The following is a 20,043-nucleotide window of genomic DNA, read 5'->3' as shown; positions in this document are numbered from 1 at the left end:
CTATTACTACCATCTGTGATATTATTACCCGCTCGAAAAAAGCTGCTCAAAACAGGGCAAATTTTGGGTATCAGAAATGTATACACCCACTCAGTGATAGCTAGTGAACAGATGAACAATTGGTGCAAATTTTGTTTGCACAGCTGTAGGCACTGGGAAGTTATTACACAATGATTCCTTAAAATCGCCGTATCTCCTAACAAAGCTTTGTGCGTCGAAGCCTTGTTTTGTCAAATTCAGTCACATATTTGGTTTGTGTGTTTATTTACTATTGTTTACAGAAGACGAGACTGAGACATCAAGACTATTGTGGACAACACCAGTGGTTTATGACGAGATGCATCATCAAATAATGTAAGTAGACTATATTTGTTTGTGTGTTTATTTACTATTGTTTACAGGAGATAAGGCTGAGATATGAAGAATCCTGTCAGCAACAAGGGTACTTTAGACAGCAAGACGGCTGAGAGAAATTGGAGAAAAGGCTGAGGTCAACTTAGACAACAAGACAACTGTGCTGGTACAGTGGAAATCTTCAAATAATGTAAGTAGACTATATTTGGTTTGTGTGTTTATTTACTATTGTTTACAGAAGAGAAGACTTAAAATTTCAAGACTGCCGTGGACAACACCAGTAGTTTATAGGACGAAACACTTCTTCAAATAATGTAAGTAGAATATTATTTGTTTGTGTGTTTATTTACTATTGTTTACAGAAGACAAGACTGAGACATCAAGACTATTGTGGACAACACCAGTGGTTTATGACGAGATGCATCGTCAAATAATGTAAGTAGACTATATTTGTTTGTGTGTTTATTTACTATTGTTTACAGGAGATAAGACTGAGATATCAAGACTACTGTCAGCAACAAGGATACTTTAGACAGCAAGATGGCTGAGGGAAGTTGGAGAAAAGGCTGCTCTCAACTTAGACAACGAAACAACTGTGCTGATACAGTGGAAATCTTCAAATAATGTAAATAAATAGACTATATTTGGTTTGTGTGTTTATTTACTATTGTTTACAGAAGAGAAGACTAAGATGTCAAGACTACCGTGGACAAAACCAGTAGTTCATATGATGAGATACTTCTTCAAATAATGTAAGTAGACTATATTTGTTTGTGTGTTTATTTATTATTTGTTTACAGAAGACAAGACTGAGACATCAAGACTATTGTGGACAACACCAGTAGTTTACGACGAGATGCATCTTCAAATAATGTAAATAGACTATATTTGGTTTGTGTGTTTATTTACTATTGTTTACAGAAGAGAAGACTAAGATGTCAAGACTACCGTGGACAACACCAGCAGTTTATATGATGAGATACTTTTTCAAATAATGTAAGTAGACTATATTTTGTTTGTGTGTTTATTTACTATTGTTTACAGAAGAGAAGACTAAGATGTCAAGACTACTGTGGACAACACCAGTAGTTTATACAATGAGACACTTCTTCAAATAATGTAAGTAGACTATATTTGTTTGTGTGTTTATTTACTATTTGTTTACAGAAGAGAAGACTAAGACGTCAAGACTACTGTGGACAACACCAGTAGTTTATGCGAAGAGACACTTCTTCAAATATTGTAAGTAGACTATAATATTTGTTTGTGTGTTTATTTACTATTGTTTACAGGAGATAAGACTGAGGTATCAAGACTACTGTTAACAACAAGGGTAGTTTAGACGGCAAGACGGCAGAGGAAAGTTGGAGACAGACTAGAGAAGTTGGAGAGAAGGCTGCTATCAACTTAGACAACAAGACAACTGTGCTGGTACAGTGAAAATCTTCAAATAATGTAAGTAAATAGACTATATTTGGTTTGTGTGTTTATTTACTATTGTTTACAGAAGAGAAGACTAAGATGTCAAGACTACCGTGGACAACACCAGTAGTTTATATGACGAGACACTTCTTCAATAACGTAAGTAGACTCTATTTGTTTGCGTGTTTATTTACTATTGTTTACAGGAGAGAAGACTAAGACGTCAAGACTACCGTGGACAACACCAGTAGTTTATATGACAAGACATTTCTTCATAATGTTAGTAGACTGTATTGTTTGTGTGCTTATTTACTGTTCGTTATAGAATAGAAGACTCGAGACAGAACTACTGTGAACGACAAGGGTAGTTTAGGCAACAAGGCAACTGAGAAAAGTCTTAAGACTGTGTGGATTGAGAGTGTAGAGGTGACGTGGCTGTGCCAGGACTTGTGTCAACCCTAGGCCTACAAACACTTGCTGCATAAATTTGTTGGATACTGCTGTTAAAATGGATTGGACGTGTGGCTTGATGGAGAAAAGGATTTGAACTTGTGTGTGTGTGTGCTTTTTTTAATGGTTGAAGAAAAAAATTTTATTGCTCAGAATAATTAATTACGCCGTGCGCTTATTGCTCAGAATAATTAATTACGCCGTGCGGCAATAATTACAAAAGCGGATATCAAGCTACGTAGGTATACGGACATCACTGTCGGATATTATGGTGGGACGACCGAGAATACGCGTTATACATCAATGATACGAGGAATTGTACGTGAATGAACGAGTAAGCGCGTATAATATTTGTCTCACAACGAGCGAAAGACGAAGTTGTTCTATTAAGCGAACTAAACCTGTAAGAGTGAGTGTAAGAGCGACAATACGAGCGTTCACGATCGATTGAAAGCAACGTATTCTTGTTTGCGATTTCCTGTGTGATAGTGTAGGCCAAACAATTTTTCTGTGGATTCTGCTACATATCTATTTATTTATTTATTTGGGGGGAAAGGGCAGACAGCAAAGCTGATTAAGTCCAAACAATTACAAATTATAAGTGCTGTTCAATTAAGTTTGAAAATGTAGCTAGAGTGTTCAGTTCAATTAGATGCGGTGGCAGTGAATTCCATTCCAGGATGGTTCTTGGAAAGTAGCTTGTCATGTAGGTGGTATATCAACCGCTAAGGAGTCAGCACGGCCCTGTAATCTCGTCTCTGGACTCCAATCATGGTCTGCCACCATTTTGAGGTCTAACCCTTGCCCACCCCGCCACCCCCCAACCCTCCACCCCGTTGTGAGCACTCGTGATACTACTTCGCTCGTCCAACAGCTAAGATTTTCTATGTTATTTGGTGAGAAACTACAAGCAGCTACAAGTACTGAAAGTGGTCTGAAAAGTAAAAAATTGATGCAACTTTAGTGTAAGTTTCATTTGCGTGTTTGCTATCCTTGGAGAGTTATGCTGGCTTGAATTCTTTAAACTGTTTATCTTGAAACTTCTAATGTGCGATTTGGATCGTTTTTTTCCAAAATCCAGTCACATACCGTAAAGTCGGGTTGTTAAGCGCATGCATTTATATTTTTTCGGAGAACTTTTTGTAAAAAATCATACTATCTGTTAGGCGCATACGCCTAATAAATAATTATGGTGAGTGTAACGTGGAATCACTACCTTATAATGGAGTAGTTACTAGTTTGTACTAGTTTGTACTACAGAAAGAGGTCCTACTAATACCATTGATGAAATAGAAGCATTCATTTTACAAAACTTCCCATTAGATTAAACTTGTTATCACATGTCTTTGCCATCTAAGTCATTTGTCTTTACACCTGGTCATCGGACCAGGATCTGCAATTTTATACAAGATGTCAAACAAAAAGTTGTTTTATCCAAACTACAACCTCCATCAAAGAAAATGAAAATTGCAGATAGTGATGATGCTGGTGGGTCCAGTGCTTCTCAGTATGATTTGAAAGCAATCTATGAGGACTCGCGAGACAGAATTATTAACTGGATCAGAAAAAAACCTGAAGAGTTCCACATATTAAAAGAGCACACACATTATAAAATCATTGTGCGTTTCCAAGAATCAGGCTATCCAACTGTTGACGTGCTGTGCTTATTGAGCGATTGCAATGCAATGATCCGACTTGGAGTAAAAAACTCCATAATTGATGTGATATAGTAGCTGTAAAAGAAACAACAGTAAAAATAGTGTAGTGTGGTTGATTTTAATGAATTCATGCGAGTGGCATTAACCACACATGAAATGCATATTCATTTTAAATGGATATATTTATATTACAGAACCAGACATGAGACATGTGGCTCCAGGCCACCTGTGGTGTGTACACACATCATTGTTATTTGGCATGGATATTTTAAAACAGACATCGTTCCGCCTGGGAAAAAGCCAAGAATCCTAACCACTAGACCAAATGGGGTAACCATGATGGGAAGAGTAAATCTCAATATTTTATACAAATACAAGAATGGTGGTTATCCCAGAGGAGTTGGATATGTACATGTGTACTATAGCTATATCAGAAAACATGTCACGTGAGCTCAATCTGAAATTATGCTTCTTGTATATATTAAAAATTATTAATTTAACAATGAAATAAGGATCCAAGCGATAAAAAGTAGTAAAACAAGAGATGAATGATGGTATTAGCTACAGCATAGTTCAGTGGGAAATCCCTATATTGGAATGTTATAACATGTCAATAATAATGAGGCGTGTCATTGTGATCGAGTAAATACATTGTTAAAAATACATTGAAAACATTCATTTAAAATAAATATGCATTGCATGTGTGGTTAATGCCACTCACATGAATTCATTAAAATCAACCACACTACACTATTTTTACTGTTGTTTCTTTTACAGCTACTATATCACATCAATTATGGAGTTTTTTACTCCAAGTCGGATCATTGCATTGCAATCGCTCAATAAGCACAGCACGTCAACAGTTGGATAGCCTGATTCTTGGAAACGCACAATGATTTCAGTTATAGCTCCTTTTTGTGGCTGCATATCCATGATCTGTGCATTCATGGACTTGCAAGGCTTCAACAATTTAACAATCGTTTGAATTGTTTGAATAGAAATATCTTTGAATAGAGAATCATAATATTTAATTGTGTTGTTATCACAGTTAACTGTAGAAATTACAGCCCAATGCTTTCTATCAGGTAAAAGTATGACTTGGATTGCATTGTTGCATTGGGAGAGTGTTCTACTACTTTGTTGTAATAAGGTTGTCTGCAATCCTCCAAAATCAGGAAACTGCTTCTTTAGAAGGGAACATGCTGCATATATTATCCTGTCTGTTAACTCTCCACCACTTTCTAATAACTGTTTTTCCTTCATTGTGAGACGAAACCCATTGCATATCACCCATAACTTTTCTGTGCTCTCAGATTGTGCACTGCATAAGTCACAAGTCAAATCTATCAAATCTGTTCTTGTTTTTGTCTTCTGTGTTTTACTAGGATTTAGGTTCTGCTTCTGCTTTCTCTCAGCAATACAAATATCTATAAATTGTAATACATCATGATCAAGGCAAAACTCACTGGCCATGTTTAGTGTTGATATTGATGGTACTTGACAAATAGAGCTAGATTGTATTTCAGAGCTCTTTACATTCTTCATGCATCCTAGTGAAAGTGTACATATATAAGACTGCTGCAGAGGAAGGTAATCTGGACTTTTTCTGCATAGTTCAGCCAACAATAAAAACTTGTTCCCACATTGTTTAAACTATGAGCATGACACTCCTACAGGAGATTCAACTGCTGCATCAGAGTTTTTGTATTGCTGATCTCACTTTGATTTTTGCTTGTAAAATGCAAATTGTGTAATTTTCCTGCTGCCCAGGGTACACAGTTTGCCTCTGCTGGTTTAGCATGGTAAAATATGCATATATCTCCTAAACACACAGAATCCTTTACTGTAGGTAATTTTGAAATATCACATTGTGACATAATGATTATACCACTGCTATTAAATGGCTGGATTCCATTATATGAAGAAAGTGGTACTTCAAAGTGTACCAAAGTAGACAGAAAGTTTGTGTAAGTAATTCATAACAGTGAACAACTCTTCATAAGAAAAACAACATTAGTATGGCTCTTTCAGGAAAATGAAAGAATATCAAGTGATCATTTGTTTAGAGTCCGAGCACACCGGAAGCATCCTGTGATTTGAGTAGCTTTTGTTTCACACCTTGTTTGATTATTTTCTTCTCTTCAAGTATTGCAAAATTTTGCACAGTTTCAGAGAGTTCCTCTGGTGGAATTGTAGGAAAGACATCATCGCTAGGCTCTGCTGCAGTAGGTGCGGAGATAGGCTCACCCTCTCCTTCATGAGCGTATATGGCTCCAGTGAAGTCTACACCACAAACAGAGAACGAGTTAGGTCTTCAGTTCGAGTCTTCAGAAGTGGTGGTGGATCAGGCAGCCTGTAGGGTTTCCCTGTCAATCCTACACATGTCACGCATCTCCTCAATAGTTTCTTCACATATGTGACTGAATTTTGGAAAATCACCTATATTGGAGTGCATGAAATAATTAGAATGTTCATGTTTAGTGTGTTGCTAATAAGAGCAGGGAACAGATTTAAAAATATTACAAGAATGTTATTGTAATTCAAGGTATTGAGAATGGCTTAAAACCATCAACAAGCAGATTTGCTCTTTATTGTTTGTGATTTGATCATTAAATATTTTAGGTGTCAAATGTGCCCATATGGGTAATTTTCCAAAATTCGGTCACATATACTCTAATTAATGGCTGTAATCCAGTACAATTGACTGATTGCTGTTACTGTACTGCTAACTCCTGAATGATGAATTCTCTCATGAGTGGCATACACAATAAGCCTAGTGATGTGGTGCTTGGGTGACAGCAGATAGGGGAACTTTGCCAGCTTGCTAATGGGCACATTATGAATCCTCCCCCACAGCATAGAAATCCTCTGCTATCCAGGAACAGTCTGAGCTGATGTATGAGAAGAGTACGCTTGGGTGACTTTGATGTTAGGTTTGTGATCTCTTCAAAGTATTCCAGTTGTTGGGAGGCTTAAATCAGAGCATTGTGGCATCTGAAAGTTCCTTAGCAGTGATCGGACCAATTACCTTATCACTGGGGTGCTTCAAATTGTGGCCAATACGATGTACATAAATAGTAACAGTGAGTAATTTAGTGAGTCTGCTGTAACAGGAGACACTGATGACAGTATGGATACCACAGGTCTCAGCAGGGTTGATGGGAGGTCTGTTGTTGGTTTCTTGAGCATCTTCTATAGCAATGTTCTGTAAGTGAACTACAACAACTGGTGACCATGTGGGCCACTGTTCTGTATAAGTTAACTAGGAAGGACTATGAAGCCAGAGTTGGGAGGACTTCAATTGCTCGGTAGAAATCCCCCCTTGTCAATAGATTGGCTGGGTTCTCATCAGTTAGCACATAGGTCCAAGCAGAAGCAGGGAGTGACTGTGTGATTTCTGCTACTCGGTTAGCAATGAATGGCTTTGTTGTGGTTGTCTGTTTGATACCATAAATCCAGTGAAGCGCGATCTGGCTATCACTCTACATATGTACATTGGTATCATCAGATGTCAGGTGTAGAGATTGGATGACAAACTTAGCTAATCAAGTGGCAATGACTGTTGCCATTAGTTCAAATTTAGAAAGTGTAATGGACCTTACTGGTGCAACCCTGGATCTTGACACCACCAATGTAGCTTGGTCATTCTGCTTGAGGTATGCTACTGCACCATTTGTACTTAGACTAGCATCTGCAAAAACATGAACTTGTTTGGTGGCAGTGAGGTGGAACTGTTGTGTGAAGTAACATATTGGATAAACATAAGTTGTCACTTCTTGGATGTCAGAAGCAATCAACTGCCAGTGGTTACGAGTCTCTTGATCAATTGGTTCATCCCAGTCCACCTTCTATCTCCACAGAGCTTGTAGCAACAACTTAACTTTGATAGTAATTGGAGTTAACAAACCTAATGGATCATATATCTGTGCTAAGTCACATAGTATCTCCCTTTTGGTTGTCAATGGTGAGAATGTAAGTGAAGGGAACAGTTTAGGTATAAATCCTAGAGTGTCATCTAGTATGTTCCAACATAAACCCAGTAGGCTGACACATGTACTGGAGTCATTTGTTTGGTCACTTTCAGTTTTGGCTCAAAGTTTGAGGCTGTTTGATGACCATGAGTGCAAGTTGAAATTTGCTTGTTTCATTATAGATCTGGATTGAATGTAGTAGTCCATGAATTGCTGTTCTTAGTCACAACCTGAAATGAGATTGTCAACGTAAAGGTTGGACTTCATATCCTTAGCCACTGATAAGGGGAATTTCTTGAGGTGTAAGTAAAGTGTCGCATTCAACATAAATGGTGAGCTGGACGTTCCAAAGGGTGCCACCTTGAAGTGATAAGTTGTAAGAGTTCCAAATGGATTATTGATGTCCAAAACCTTAAGAATCGAGTTGAATCTCTGTCTGATTCATGGAGCTTGACATGTAAGAATGCCTTCACAATATCGGTGGCAAAGGCAAAGGTGTGTTTATGAAATTGTAGTAAGATTGAACACAAATCATTCTGAATGGTGGACCTACTAGTAAGCAGTCATTCAGACTGGCATGTTCCTTACTTTGACAAGAGCTACAGTCGTACACTATTCTTATTGGTGTAGTTGCTGACTCCTTTTTAACAGGGTGATGTGGTAGACAGTGAACCTTAGCTGGGTAGTCGGTAGAATTAACCTTCTCTATGAAGCCACGTGCTTCCTGGTCAGTAATGATAGTATGATACATATGTAAAAGAGATGGTGAATCTGTCAGACGAGATATTAACTGCCATTTTTTGTTTCTCACAGGTCGTGAAATTTGATGGAAGTGGAAGGTGAACTGGTTTCCATGGAAACTGAGCTGTATAAGCGCCTTTGGTGGATTGGCTGATACAGTTGGTCTGATATTGATCAATAAACTTATCTGTCTCTACAGGTTTCATTGGAGAAGTGCCGGCTGCTTCTATTGACCAGAACCTTTCAAGGTTGGGCTCTTCACTGGTGGCTGTGGACATGGTGGCAATATTCAACTGCAACATTGGAGAAGACATGGGTCCAGACAGGAGGAATCCCAGTTTGGACTGCTGAGTAGTTGGCCCTTCACCCCAAATAATCTTATCTTCCACAAAGGTCCAATAGTGGTCAGCTCCAATCAAAATGGATATCTGAAAATTGTGCTCGCTGGTAACAGGGTGTGCCAGCTTAATCCATCCCAGTGAGGAAAGTTCTCGATGGAGGCTCGTATGTACTGAATTCTTCAGTGGTGCAGCAATAAACGGTACTATAAGTACAGATATAGGTACTCTGTCCCCAGCTGTAGTTTCTACCTTGACTTGTCCCACTGATGTCAGTTGGGGAGATGAGTACTCAGCTTCATAGGGTGCTATGGCAATGTTCTCAGTGTTGACTGGTGTCAACTTCAGTTTGGCTGCTGTCTCCTCAGTAATGAATGACCGTTGCGAGCCTTCATCAAAAAGGATATTCCCTTGTATTCGTAATCCTTCACCAACAACAGGGGCGATAGCTGTCTTCAGTATGGTAACAGTCAGCAGAGTCTCCTTGTTACAGTGTACACCATGTAGAACTGGAGCTGTGTGGGCACCTACTTGCTGTGTAGTTTAGCTTCTTGTGTCGATTGTTGTACTTATGTATCAGTCCCTTGTGTACTAGATTTGGGTGTGTGACTATCATTGGGTTTACACAGACTGGTATGGTGCTTGTGTCTGCAGTGTTTGCACCGAAACTTTGAGTTGCACTGTGAGACTTTGTGATTCCCCAGACAGTTAAAACATAGATTGGCCTTACGGACTATCTCTAGTAATTTTTGGTGGTTGGTGACTTCTGAACAAGTAATGGGGAGTGTTCACTCTTACAATAAATGCACTGTGGTTTCTTCTTAACAGCAGTTGTGTGACGTCCACCTTTGATGGCAGCATGAAAGGATGTGGTTGCATGTGACCTAGCTATTGATAAATTTGATGTGGAGTCATTGGTATATAACCCACTCTCTAATACCCTTATTTCTTTTGCCACAGCAGCTTGTAAATCATCTAGTGTCCAGCTCAATTGGTCGTGATCTCCGGCTAAGTTTCTGCATGTGGGCCAGGGAACTTTCCAAGAATTATTGGTACAAGGATTGTGCTGTATGATTCCTTGGATACTCCAAGTGATGCAAGGCCTCTAATATGATTTTCTGTAAAGTCATGAAACAGCTGTAAACTAGATAAATCATTTGTTGGTCCTGGGAGTTTAATGAGGGCATGGGTATGAGTGTTGATAAGTTTCTCTGGCTGGCCAAAGCATTGTTTCAAAAGAGTAATTGACTGTGTGTAATTCAACTCTGTTAATGGAAGGCTGGCTATAGTTTGTGCAGCATATTCCCTTGTATATGTAGCTGAGCTTTGAGATAATTGAATTTGTGGATTGGGCTCAGGGTGGGGTTGGTATTAACTGCAGCATCAAAGGAGTCCCAGAATGATTGCCAACTAAGAGGGTCTCCTGAAAATGTTGGCAGCTCTAGTTTGGGCAGACGACTTGTGTTGTACAGTTGAGAACTCACTATCGGTGTGGTATTATGTGAGAAGAATGTTCTAGAACTTACCAGACTGAATACTAATTAAACAATAAACAATGACATAATGTAGTGCTATAAAAACAGATATAATAGATATAGACTTAAAGCTGTCAACCTAGTATCACTCACTAACTCTTCAACCTTTTTTTCTATTTCAGGGTGAGGCTTATAACACAGTTGATCGGCAATGGATAACGTGTCATGATTTTTGTGAGCTCTGTGAAGGGGTAATTGTACCTCAAGGATTTGACGATGGTTGCTTAAAATGAGGAGACGACAATAAACTGCTGCAGGACAGTCATGACACTACCTGGCGCATTCCTTCTTTTGAATGGATTACTATTTTCTGACTTCAGTCGCCCTTTTCCAGCTCGGAAACAATTATATATGCGAGACCACTCAATTTTATATGTAAAGGTTTCCTCATATAATTGCACTGTATCATGTTCTTGCCTTTTGTTGACCTGCTTTCCTGTATGAATACAGTATCACTGTGAAAAAGGGATATAAGATGGTATTTCCAGTGGCTTATTGAATACAAATAAGATTTAATATAAGCCCTGTATTATACCCATGTTATACTTTAGTATAATGCATACTATACTATTACATATATGGTTTCAGTTTATTTACCACAATACCTAAAATAGCTTATATCAAATATAATGCCCACACTATACCATCACATATATGGTTTCAGTATGTTTAACACATTAACTAAAGTCTTACATGTGATTGTTAGTATACTACAGGTTATATCAAGCTTTTTTGTATTCAATAAGCCACTGGAAATACCATTCTTTTTTCATATTGTATCTTGTACTGGACTGCTGACAATAACTACTAAACCAGTCGCTCCATTTAGTTTCACTGTAATCCAACATAAATCCTGTAACATGGTTTAGATTTGTACAACCAGACAAATCTTGCATAGATACATCCACTGGCACAGTAATGTTTAAGCCTTCTAATTTCAAACAACATTGAGGAAGACTTAACACTGAATAAGACACTTCTTGTTCACTACAGGTAATCCCAATTGGCATTGCTTTACTGCCATTGAGTTCCAGATGGTGGAATTCCAATCAACATTTAGTCATGTTGTAACCTGCTTCAAGACATCATGAACAGTACTCAGCTTTGCATTCTGTGTGTAGCATTGTAGTTCGACAATAAGTGATCTTTCTTTTTCCAACTACGCACTTCCCACATCTTCCAAGAACAAAAATCTTCACATTGTTCCTGAATAAAAGTAGACATAACTACATATCTGCACCCCTAACGAGTACGTTCTTTAACAACACACGGTGTGTACCAGTGTACCTTCTATCATAGATTTATTTTTATTTATTTATTATCAATTTACCACAAGGGAAGGAACGGTGCAAAAGGCAAGCCTGTACAAGGTACTGTCCTAATACAAAACACATACAACCACTAAACAAAACACACACAAAATAGATAAAAACACATACAACCACAGACACAAACATAGATAGTATATTCTCCGTATGGAGAATATACTATCTATGCTTTTACTAAGTTTTCCAGGCTTAAATTAGTGTGCACTATCAGCGGCACTTACTTGAAGACTCTTTCATCTCCATCTTTATCCTTTCCTTCCATTCATCAGCTGCCTATAATCTATTTGGCTCTTAATTCTTCTTAATCAAAACTTTTCGCGTAATTTACACTGGCGGAATTCGACACTATTACGTTTACGCTACACAAAACTCACAACCACAATCCTCATAAATACTCTCTCCTAAACGTTATGAAAACGAACATCCAGTATACCCACAATCGATTTGAGCCAAGTTTCCTTTATAAAAAGCTGACAGCTCTCATGTTATGCGGCGATTCTGCCGCGGAACAAATCCTCAGTGCATTGCTCTTGGGCGCACGTCTTAGTCACGTGATGCCTCGGAAGTTATCTTGGTATAACTTCCCACTTCACTCTTGCGTGGGTGATTTGTAGTGCGACTTACACCCTGTATCTAGCACGAACCTTTGCAAAAGGGGCAAGGCTGGAGCGCGTACCCACCAAGGTTCCATCATCCGAGTACCACAACTGAAAAGCCAGTCCAGCAGGGAAAGAAACACTGGATAAGAAATCAATAAGGACAAGGGAAAACAGTAATGGTCCAGGGAGATCACCCTGCTGCACGCCAATTTTGCATCTTGTGATATACAAAAAGCGACATTTCTGTGAAAGCAACAATCGTGCATCCGGTTTCATGGTGAATCTAATAATAGTATACTACGATGAATATCCAACATTGGTAGAGCGATCAATTTGTAAATTTTTTTTTCGGTTTTGGGACCCAACCAGCGTCGCTCGATCTCGGATGCTATGCATATATGTGACCGTCTCAGCAAAAACCCGACTTGTTCGCACAATTAAAAAAAACTTTTATACACTCAGCATTATTACCAGTGTCCAAGGAATGGATCACCAAAGTTTCAGCATTCTGTGGTGTGTAGTTTTGAAATTATAGCACCAGCCAGTAGGAAGAGTAAGATAATCGATTTGTACAGCGACTGTACTGAAAATAAACTACAGGCGCTTACATTCGCAGCCACAACTTCCGTTTTGATTAGTCTACAACGGTGCAATTTGGCTTAAAATGTTCACCATGGATCAGCACATCAACCAAGTTATAGTGTTATCCCTGTAGATACTTGCGCATATGGATGTGAAAGCGGTTTGGTAGAAAAACGATGACGATCTTGCTTATGTTACCGCATCGTAAACAAACGCACGTGACACGCATACCGTTGAAGCTACAGAAATGAAACGATAATTTTCGAACTCTCCATGAGTAGGCGAATAAGATGGTATATAGGTTTAATCGATTTGAGGCTTCCTCCTTCGAATACTGGCCCGATAAAAACTTGCGTGTTTTTCTTTGTAGCATGCGTATTTTTACGAATTATTTTTAAATTTCGTTTTTCTCAATACGCATGCTTGTGCGAACAAGTCGGGTTTTTGCTGAGACGGTCACATATATTACGCTACTTATAACCTTAAGCTACAGTATCTATATGTAGCTAGCTACAATGCTACACCTAGCTACAGTGCTACACCTTGCTACAGTGCTACACCTAGCAACAGTGCTACACCTAGCAACAGTGCTACACCTAGCAACAGTGCTACACCTAGCAACAGTGCTACACCTAGCAACAGTTCTACACCTAGCAACAGTGCTACATGAAATTGGCAGCTACAAAATAGTATTTCAATGGATCAAATCTGTTTGCTGGCAAAAGGATACCGGTGGATAGCACCCCAATTGAGAGTCAGCTAATTACATACCAAAAGCACTCATCATCTCTATTACACTACCTCACAGTGAATTCGTTAAGTATACTTTATAGATGACTGCAAATGCAAGCTAGCCTAACGTAGGGAACTTTGCAGAAAGACATAGGAAGAGCTGCATTTGTAGCAACTGTGAGGTAAGCAGATGCAGCTAATTCATGATTCACTATTATTATGTATCATAGGCGGCGGAAAGGGGGGGCTAGGGGGCTAAAGCCCCCCTCGGTCTGCTGAGGGGGGGCTTAGCCCCCCCTCAGAATGATATCACACCGAAATTATCTTTCTTGGAGTGGGCTGAAAACCGTGATAAAGATCGAGATACTCTAATAGAGCAGTCACTCTAATAAAGTAGTCAGTGTGTAGCGAGCTATGAAAGGATTTTTATGTAGTTTATCAGCTAGGAATGGTAGCTGGTGAGGTGGAAAGCTCTTGTCAGTTGGTTGCGACCTTTTTTTTTTTTTTTTTTTTTTTTTTTTTTTTTTTTTTGGTCTTACCTTACCAAACTATAGAAATAAGTCTGGGTCAGCCCAGCCCCCCCTCATATCAACTACTTCCGCCGCCGCCGCTGTTATGTATATATCATTGCATGGCAGCGGGATTCTATCAACACATTACTAACTAAAGTTGTCAAAGGAAGTGACAAAAGTATATAGTTAGCTACTGGTTCTTTAAAAACTTGTACCGTTGATGATGTATTGTAGTAGATTAAATCAGGGGCGGAAAAAGCAACTTTTTTAGGGGGCTGCACATTAAGGATGTAACCATGATGCAATACCAAGGCTTTAATTAAATCCTTATATGTGACCCAATTTTTGAAAATTGTCGATCTCCAGTGAAGTTCACTTTTCAGCATAATTATGCAGGTGATGGATTTATTGATATTCCATTAAATCGTGGATAAAATTCTGGTATTGTTCTTGAAAAAAGAGTATTTTGTGGATGCCTATCAAAGTTTAGTAGTGGAGAAACTTGTGATCATGGCTGGATCTTGTGAAAGTTATGAGAGACACTGTAGCTACCCTATACATTAATTTAAGGTTTGTCACAGAAAGAATTACCATAGCAACATTTTATTGTAACGAAATTTTTGCAGGTTTTAGGTTTAACATACTGTCAGGAACTAGCTACAGTGATGAAGCAGATTATGAGAAGAAAGCTTCATGATCACTCAACTGACTCAAGTAGAACAGCAAGTATGTACCTACAGTAGGAATTAGTGGTGTTGAGAATACAACATTCCTCTGAACCCTGATGGCATGGTTACTGGTCAATTTTAATCAAGATCAGGAACTTTTGTAAACTGAAACATAGCCAATCATCTTGTATTATAGTTGTTGTAAAAACAATGTGCTATTAGCTATTGCTCATTAATAAAATGTGACCGGATTTCATATAACAAGGCTTCCACACACACAAAATCAAACTTACGTTTTTACCAGAAATGGATTGCTGGTCTAACACACTATCATATTCCACACTGTACTTCCTTCAGGACTGGCAAGTCTGGTTTCTGTAGCAGCTTTCTTCCGACCCTGTCAAAGCCACGAGTGGGAGATTGGCGCCATTAAATGGCCATGGCTTTGTGATAATGGTGTGTGGCGAGCTGGGACTTCACAGAGCTCGCCAATAGTGTTCTGTCAATTTGGAGAGATTTGAGGGCCATGGGGGGCCAAGGAGGGCGAAAACTTGGCCTCTGGATTCCATTCGTCTTCTTATTTCATTTTATACTCCTATATTAAGCCCACCCACCACCCCCACTCTCTCACCCTATTACTGCCACCTGTGATATTATAACCCGCTCGAAAAAAGCTGCCCAAAACAGGGTAAATTTTGGGTATCGGAAATTAATACACCCATTCAATGATAGTTAGTAAATAGATGAATAATTGGTGCAATTTTTGTTTACACAGCTGTAGGCATTGGGAAGTTATTACACAATGACTACTTAAAATCGCCATATCTCTTAACGAAGTTTTGTGCGTCGAAGCCGGGTTTTGTCAAATTCAGTCACAAATGTAGTATAATACTGTATTGTGGGTAGTAAATACAACACGGAAGCAAGGCATTGCTAGCTAAACTACTAGTGCACTATAAATCAGATGCACTGCAATATAGAAAATGTTGATTTCAACTACATGATTTTTTTGTCCTGCTGTATGCATTTCACAGTGCTGAAATGTACATTTCTTCACTGCCTCATTTCCAGCAACATTCTAGATGCAGTAAATCTTTCTCTATACTCTGCAGGAAACTCCACCGAAGTCCACTAATTTTCTAAATATGAAAATAATATTAATGTTGCTGAAATGACAAATTTCATACACATTTTATACTCATGTGCTAAAAGCTGACATTTCATTTTTGCCCAGAGGAGGATGAGATAAAAAACAAAAGAATTTGGTTGCAGGGGAGTTGAATGTATTTTTAAAAATAAACTATTATTGTTTCATAGATTAGATTATAAGGTGATTAAAATGGAATGAACACTCTTATTATATGCATAGGTCAACGCATTGACAGATTTAGATAAGCCATATCATACAATCTGCAAAGAGCTTGATATTTCAACTTCACCTTCTTCATGCAATTTCTAGTAGCATGTATATTCATACATGCCCTGAGCCATTCTAAAATTCTTTACCCTATAGTAGCTAATTTAGGTATAGTCACACGTGACATCCATTTACTGATACTTTTGACATGCAGCAGTATTCTATAAACACTGCACCAAAGAAAATAACATGAGTAAAGAAGTGAAGCTGCTGAAATCGCATTAATGGATTTTATAAACTTTACATACTAATAGTTTACAGTTTTTCACCCAGTGTATTTATCAACAGTTGTGTCAATACAGCAAATAAGTAAATGTTTATAACAAAAAATATTAAATAATAATGCTGCCCCATAAATATATATATATATAACAAAAGCAAATATATAGTAAAAAATCACAAAATACCTAAAAATATATATATAACTGTGTACTGTAGCTACTATTGTTTATTATATAAATTATGTACTTCACAGTTTTTATTAACTTGGCTATTGGCTTGCACTACATATGTAGACTGGCATTAGCATTACCTATTATTCTGAGAGCATCAAAATTGTTCCACATGCAAGTACATAAATTAAGAAAGTCCACTCCATGTTTATTTTGAAGATCTGCGCACACCTGCTTGGCTTGCACCACAGCTTGAGCAATTGTTTTTCTATTTATTATTAATTCTTTCAAAATGGTGCAGTCTGGCTTCACCATCCATATACGGTCACAAGATAAATAAATCTCCTTTCTGTAACAGATACATGCTATTGCTCCATTATTAAATAGAGTCTGCCCAAGAGTTTTTGCAGTGCAGCAAGCCAAAAGGTGAAAGATTTTTCCATTTGCTAGATTTCTTTGTACATCATTTGTACTTAAAAGGTTTGCGGGTGGATCTTTAATAACAGGTGGTGGAACGTATCCACAAATACTGTTAGCATTGCCATGGCCAGCTACAGATACTAATTTTATAGTAGGTTCGGTGACACTGGTTCTAAACTTTTGCCTAGTTGCTTCATGTTCCCCAACCAGTTTAGAGCAGTTCTGTTGAATCTGGTAGAGATAGTCTTTCCTGCTCTGGTACATTGTTATTGTAGCAGTATCAGCGCCATTGGCATCAACTAGCAAGATGCCAGGGAGATCTGATGGAGGTGGTACAACTGCATCATACATTGTCTTTGTAGCCTTCTCGATGTCCCCTTCACCATTCTGAATGTCACCGTTTACTGAGGTCCATGGCTGAGATGTAACAAACGTCTTTCCGGTTGCAGCAACTGCGGCAGGAATTTGTACAACATCAGGTTTCTTTTTGCCACCAAATGTTTGGGTATTGGCAATATTTGTGAAGCCAGCATAGGCAATATCTTTCCAATTTTTTCCAAGAACACTATGTGGAGAAAGAGTGGTTTGCATTGTAGCATATGTGTCTTTTGTAGGTACTGTTTGAAACTGGAAATACACTGGTGTATTGGTCATTGCTTTGATTTTAATTGTCCATGTGCCAGCTTCAGGGTTTCTGACACATAGCTTTTGAAGACTTTGGCCATCTTTGGTCATCTGAATGTACAAGCTTTCTGTGTCAGTTTCGTGTTTATAGTTTGTTTTACCATCTTGGCTATCAATGATCACCGTAACATTTTGTGGTGCTGCAAAATATGCATTAGAGGAGTCAAAGAGACTGGCATAAAGAAATTTCACTCCAGAAGGAATTTGAATTTGCTTTTTAAAATTTATAGGTGTTGGTTTTGCCGTGTCATCCTGTGGTATGTGAACTTGATAGAAAATGTAGTTGTTGTCTCCTGTTTTGTAGATTTCACCACCACCAGGAGGTGTGCCAATATCTATTGACCAAATGGTACATTCTTTGCTGTCAGCAAAAAACTTACTGATGACAGTGCCACCTTGAGTAGCAACAAGGGATGTGCCAATGTAACAATGATCAGCTTTAATGGAGGAACGATTTGGCATAACATTCATAAAATGTAGGGTACCATTGGGCAGCACCTGCCATATACATATATAGGTCTTGAGATAATTGGTGATATGAACCTTCCATGGAGTCTTATCCAGCTTCCAAACCGATGGAAGAAAACTGTCTGTTGGGAGAGTAGCAATATTCCACGTTGTACTCCACGGATGAACTACGTAGGAACTTACTACGTTAGAAAGAGGATCCCATCCATCTTTTGCCACCAACAGTGCTTCATCATGATCTGAAACCCTGATATGAAATTTTATTTCCTGCCCAAGTGAGATATCAGCAATACATTCAAAGCGAAATACAGAGTACGCATGGACATAAACCGTAAACGAGAGATTGTTGTATACCGTGACTAGCTTTCGCCGAGCGACCCGCGCCGGGGATATCCACAAAGCGGGCCTCAGAGTTTCCATAAGTGGATACTTCTCTTTATCATGCGGCAAAAGGCTTTTGTAAATTCGGGCATATCCATTCATCATTAGGTCCACTAGCTCTTTTCCAAGTTCAGAGCCATTTTCGACTGCAGCTATTGCTTTGTCCTTAGTTATGTGTTCAATGCCGATAAAAAAGTCGTCCCATAACCCATGATTCCAACAGCTAATAGCCAGAGTTTGTTTTTGGTCGGGAGTAAGTTTTTCGATAGGAGTAATGTAGGCGTCCTGTGCCAAATTGATGATGGTGGCGTCCTGGTCCAAATCAAACTTGAAAGGAGAAAGGAAACGAATGCTGAACTTTTTTATGAGAGATTTTACTTCCTTGAAAGTTAACATGTCGCCAGTGTCTGCAGCAAAACCGCAAGGCATCTTGGGTATAAGTTCTTTACGATCCGACATCTTTGACGTAGTTAGCCTATGAACCTTTACCCGGTTTTCGTCACGAAACTTTCAACTTTAATATCAGACGATAACAGTAACTAGCCTAGAAGAAAGTGGTCAGCAGAACAAAGAAACCGCATAGTTATTATAAGAACTGAGTGGTTTGGGTGTGGACCTGCGGTAGCTAGCTAGCTACTGGGGATATTCACATCTTTGCATAAGAACTTTCTGCAACAACTGTCAGTGTCACTTTGGTCCAACAACGCCAGAATGATTTTAAGATACTGGGCATTGCAGTGTGGTGACACTTATTTCCCTGCTCTCAATGTCTAGTCAGTTTTGTAATTATAATAGCTATAAGTGAGCTTGTAGTCTAGTTTAGTTTGGTAACTATAGTTGCTATTTTCATATCAAAACTAATGTCAAATTTACCGGATTCCGCCGGATTCCGCAAGTGACATCTGATAAAAATGCAGATCTACTGCTTATGTTCAGTCCCATTATAGGGTCCAAAAGAGCAGTTTAAGTAGCTGTGAATAATTAAGTTTCACTAACCCATGTAAGTAAATGCAATTGTATGCATGTTCTACGTAAAGCAACTGACTACATAGCTGTTTATTCCACTAAGTATGTTTAATTGTTGTTTATGGACTTGCTGAGAACAAAATAAACATGCAACAAGTGTCATTCTTGGAATAGCAAATCTGCTAAATTGAGCACCAGAGTTCTATACCCAAATTTGTAGCTAAGAAGTGGCCAAAATCTGAACATCAATCAATAACAATATTGCCAAGGTGATATATTTATTGTTATGCTATCAATTTTGACATCATAGTGAAATACATGTCTATATATGGTGCTAAAGTGCAAACCACACATCAGTACAACAGTACAAACCCAACCCAGAACAATTCATACTATTCCACCACACCCAGTTTTGGTTACCATCA

Source organism: Dysidea avara, chromosome 2, assembly GCF_963678975.1.
Source record: "Dysidea avara chromosome 2, odDysAvar1.4, whole genome shotgun sequence".
Lineage (NCBI taxonomy): Eukaryota > Metazoa > Porifera > Demospongiae > Dictyoceratida > Dysideidae > Dysidea > Dysidea avara.
The sequence above is the reverse complement of the archived record's forward strand: the minus strand, read 5'-3'. Positions refer to the sequence as shown.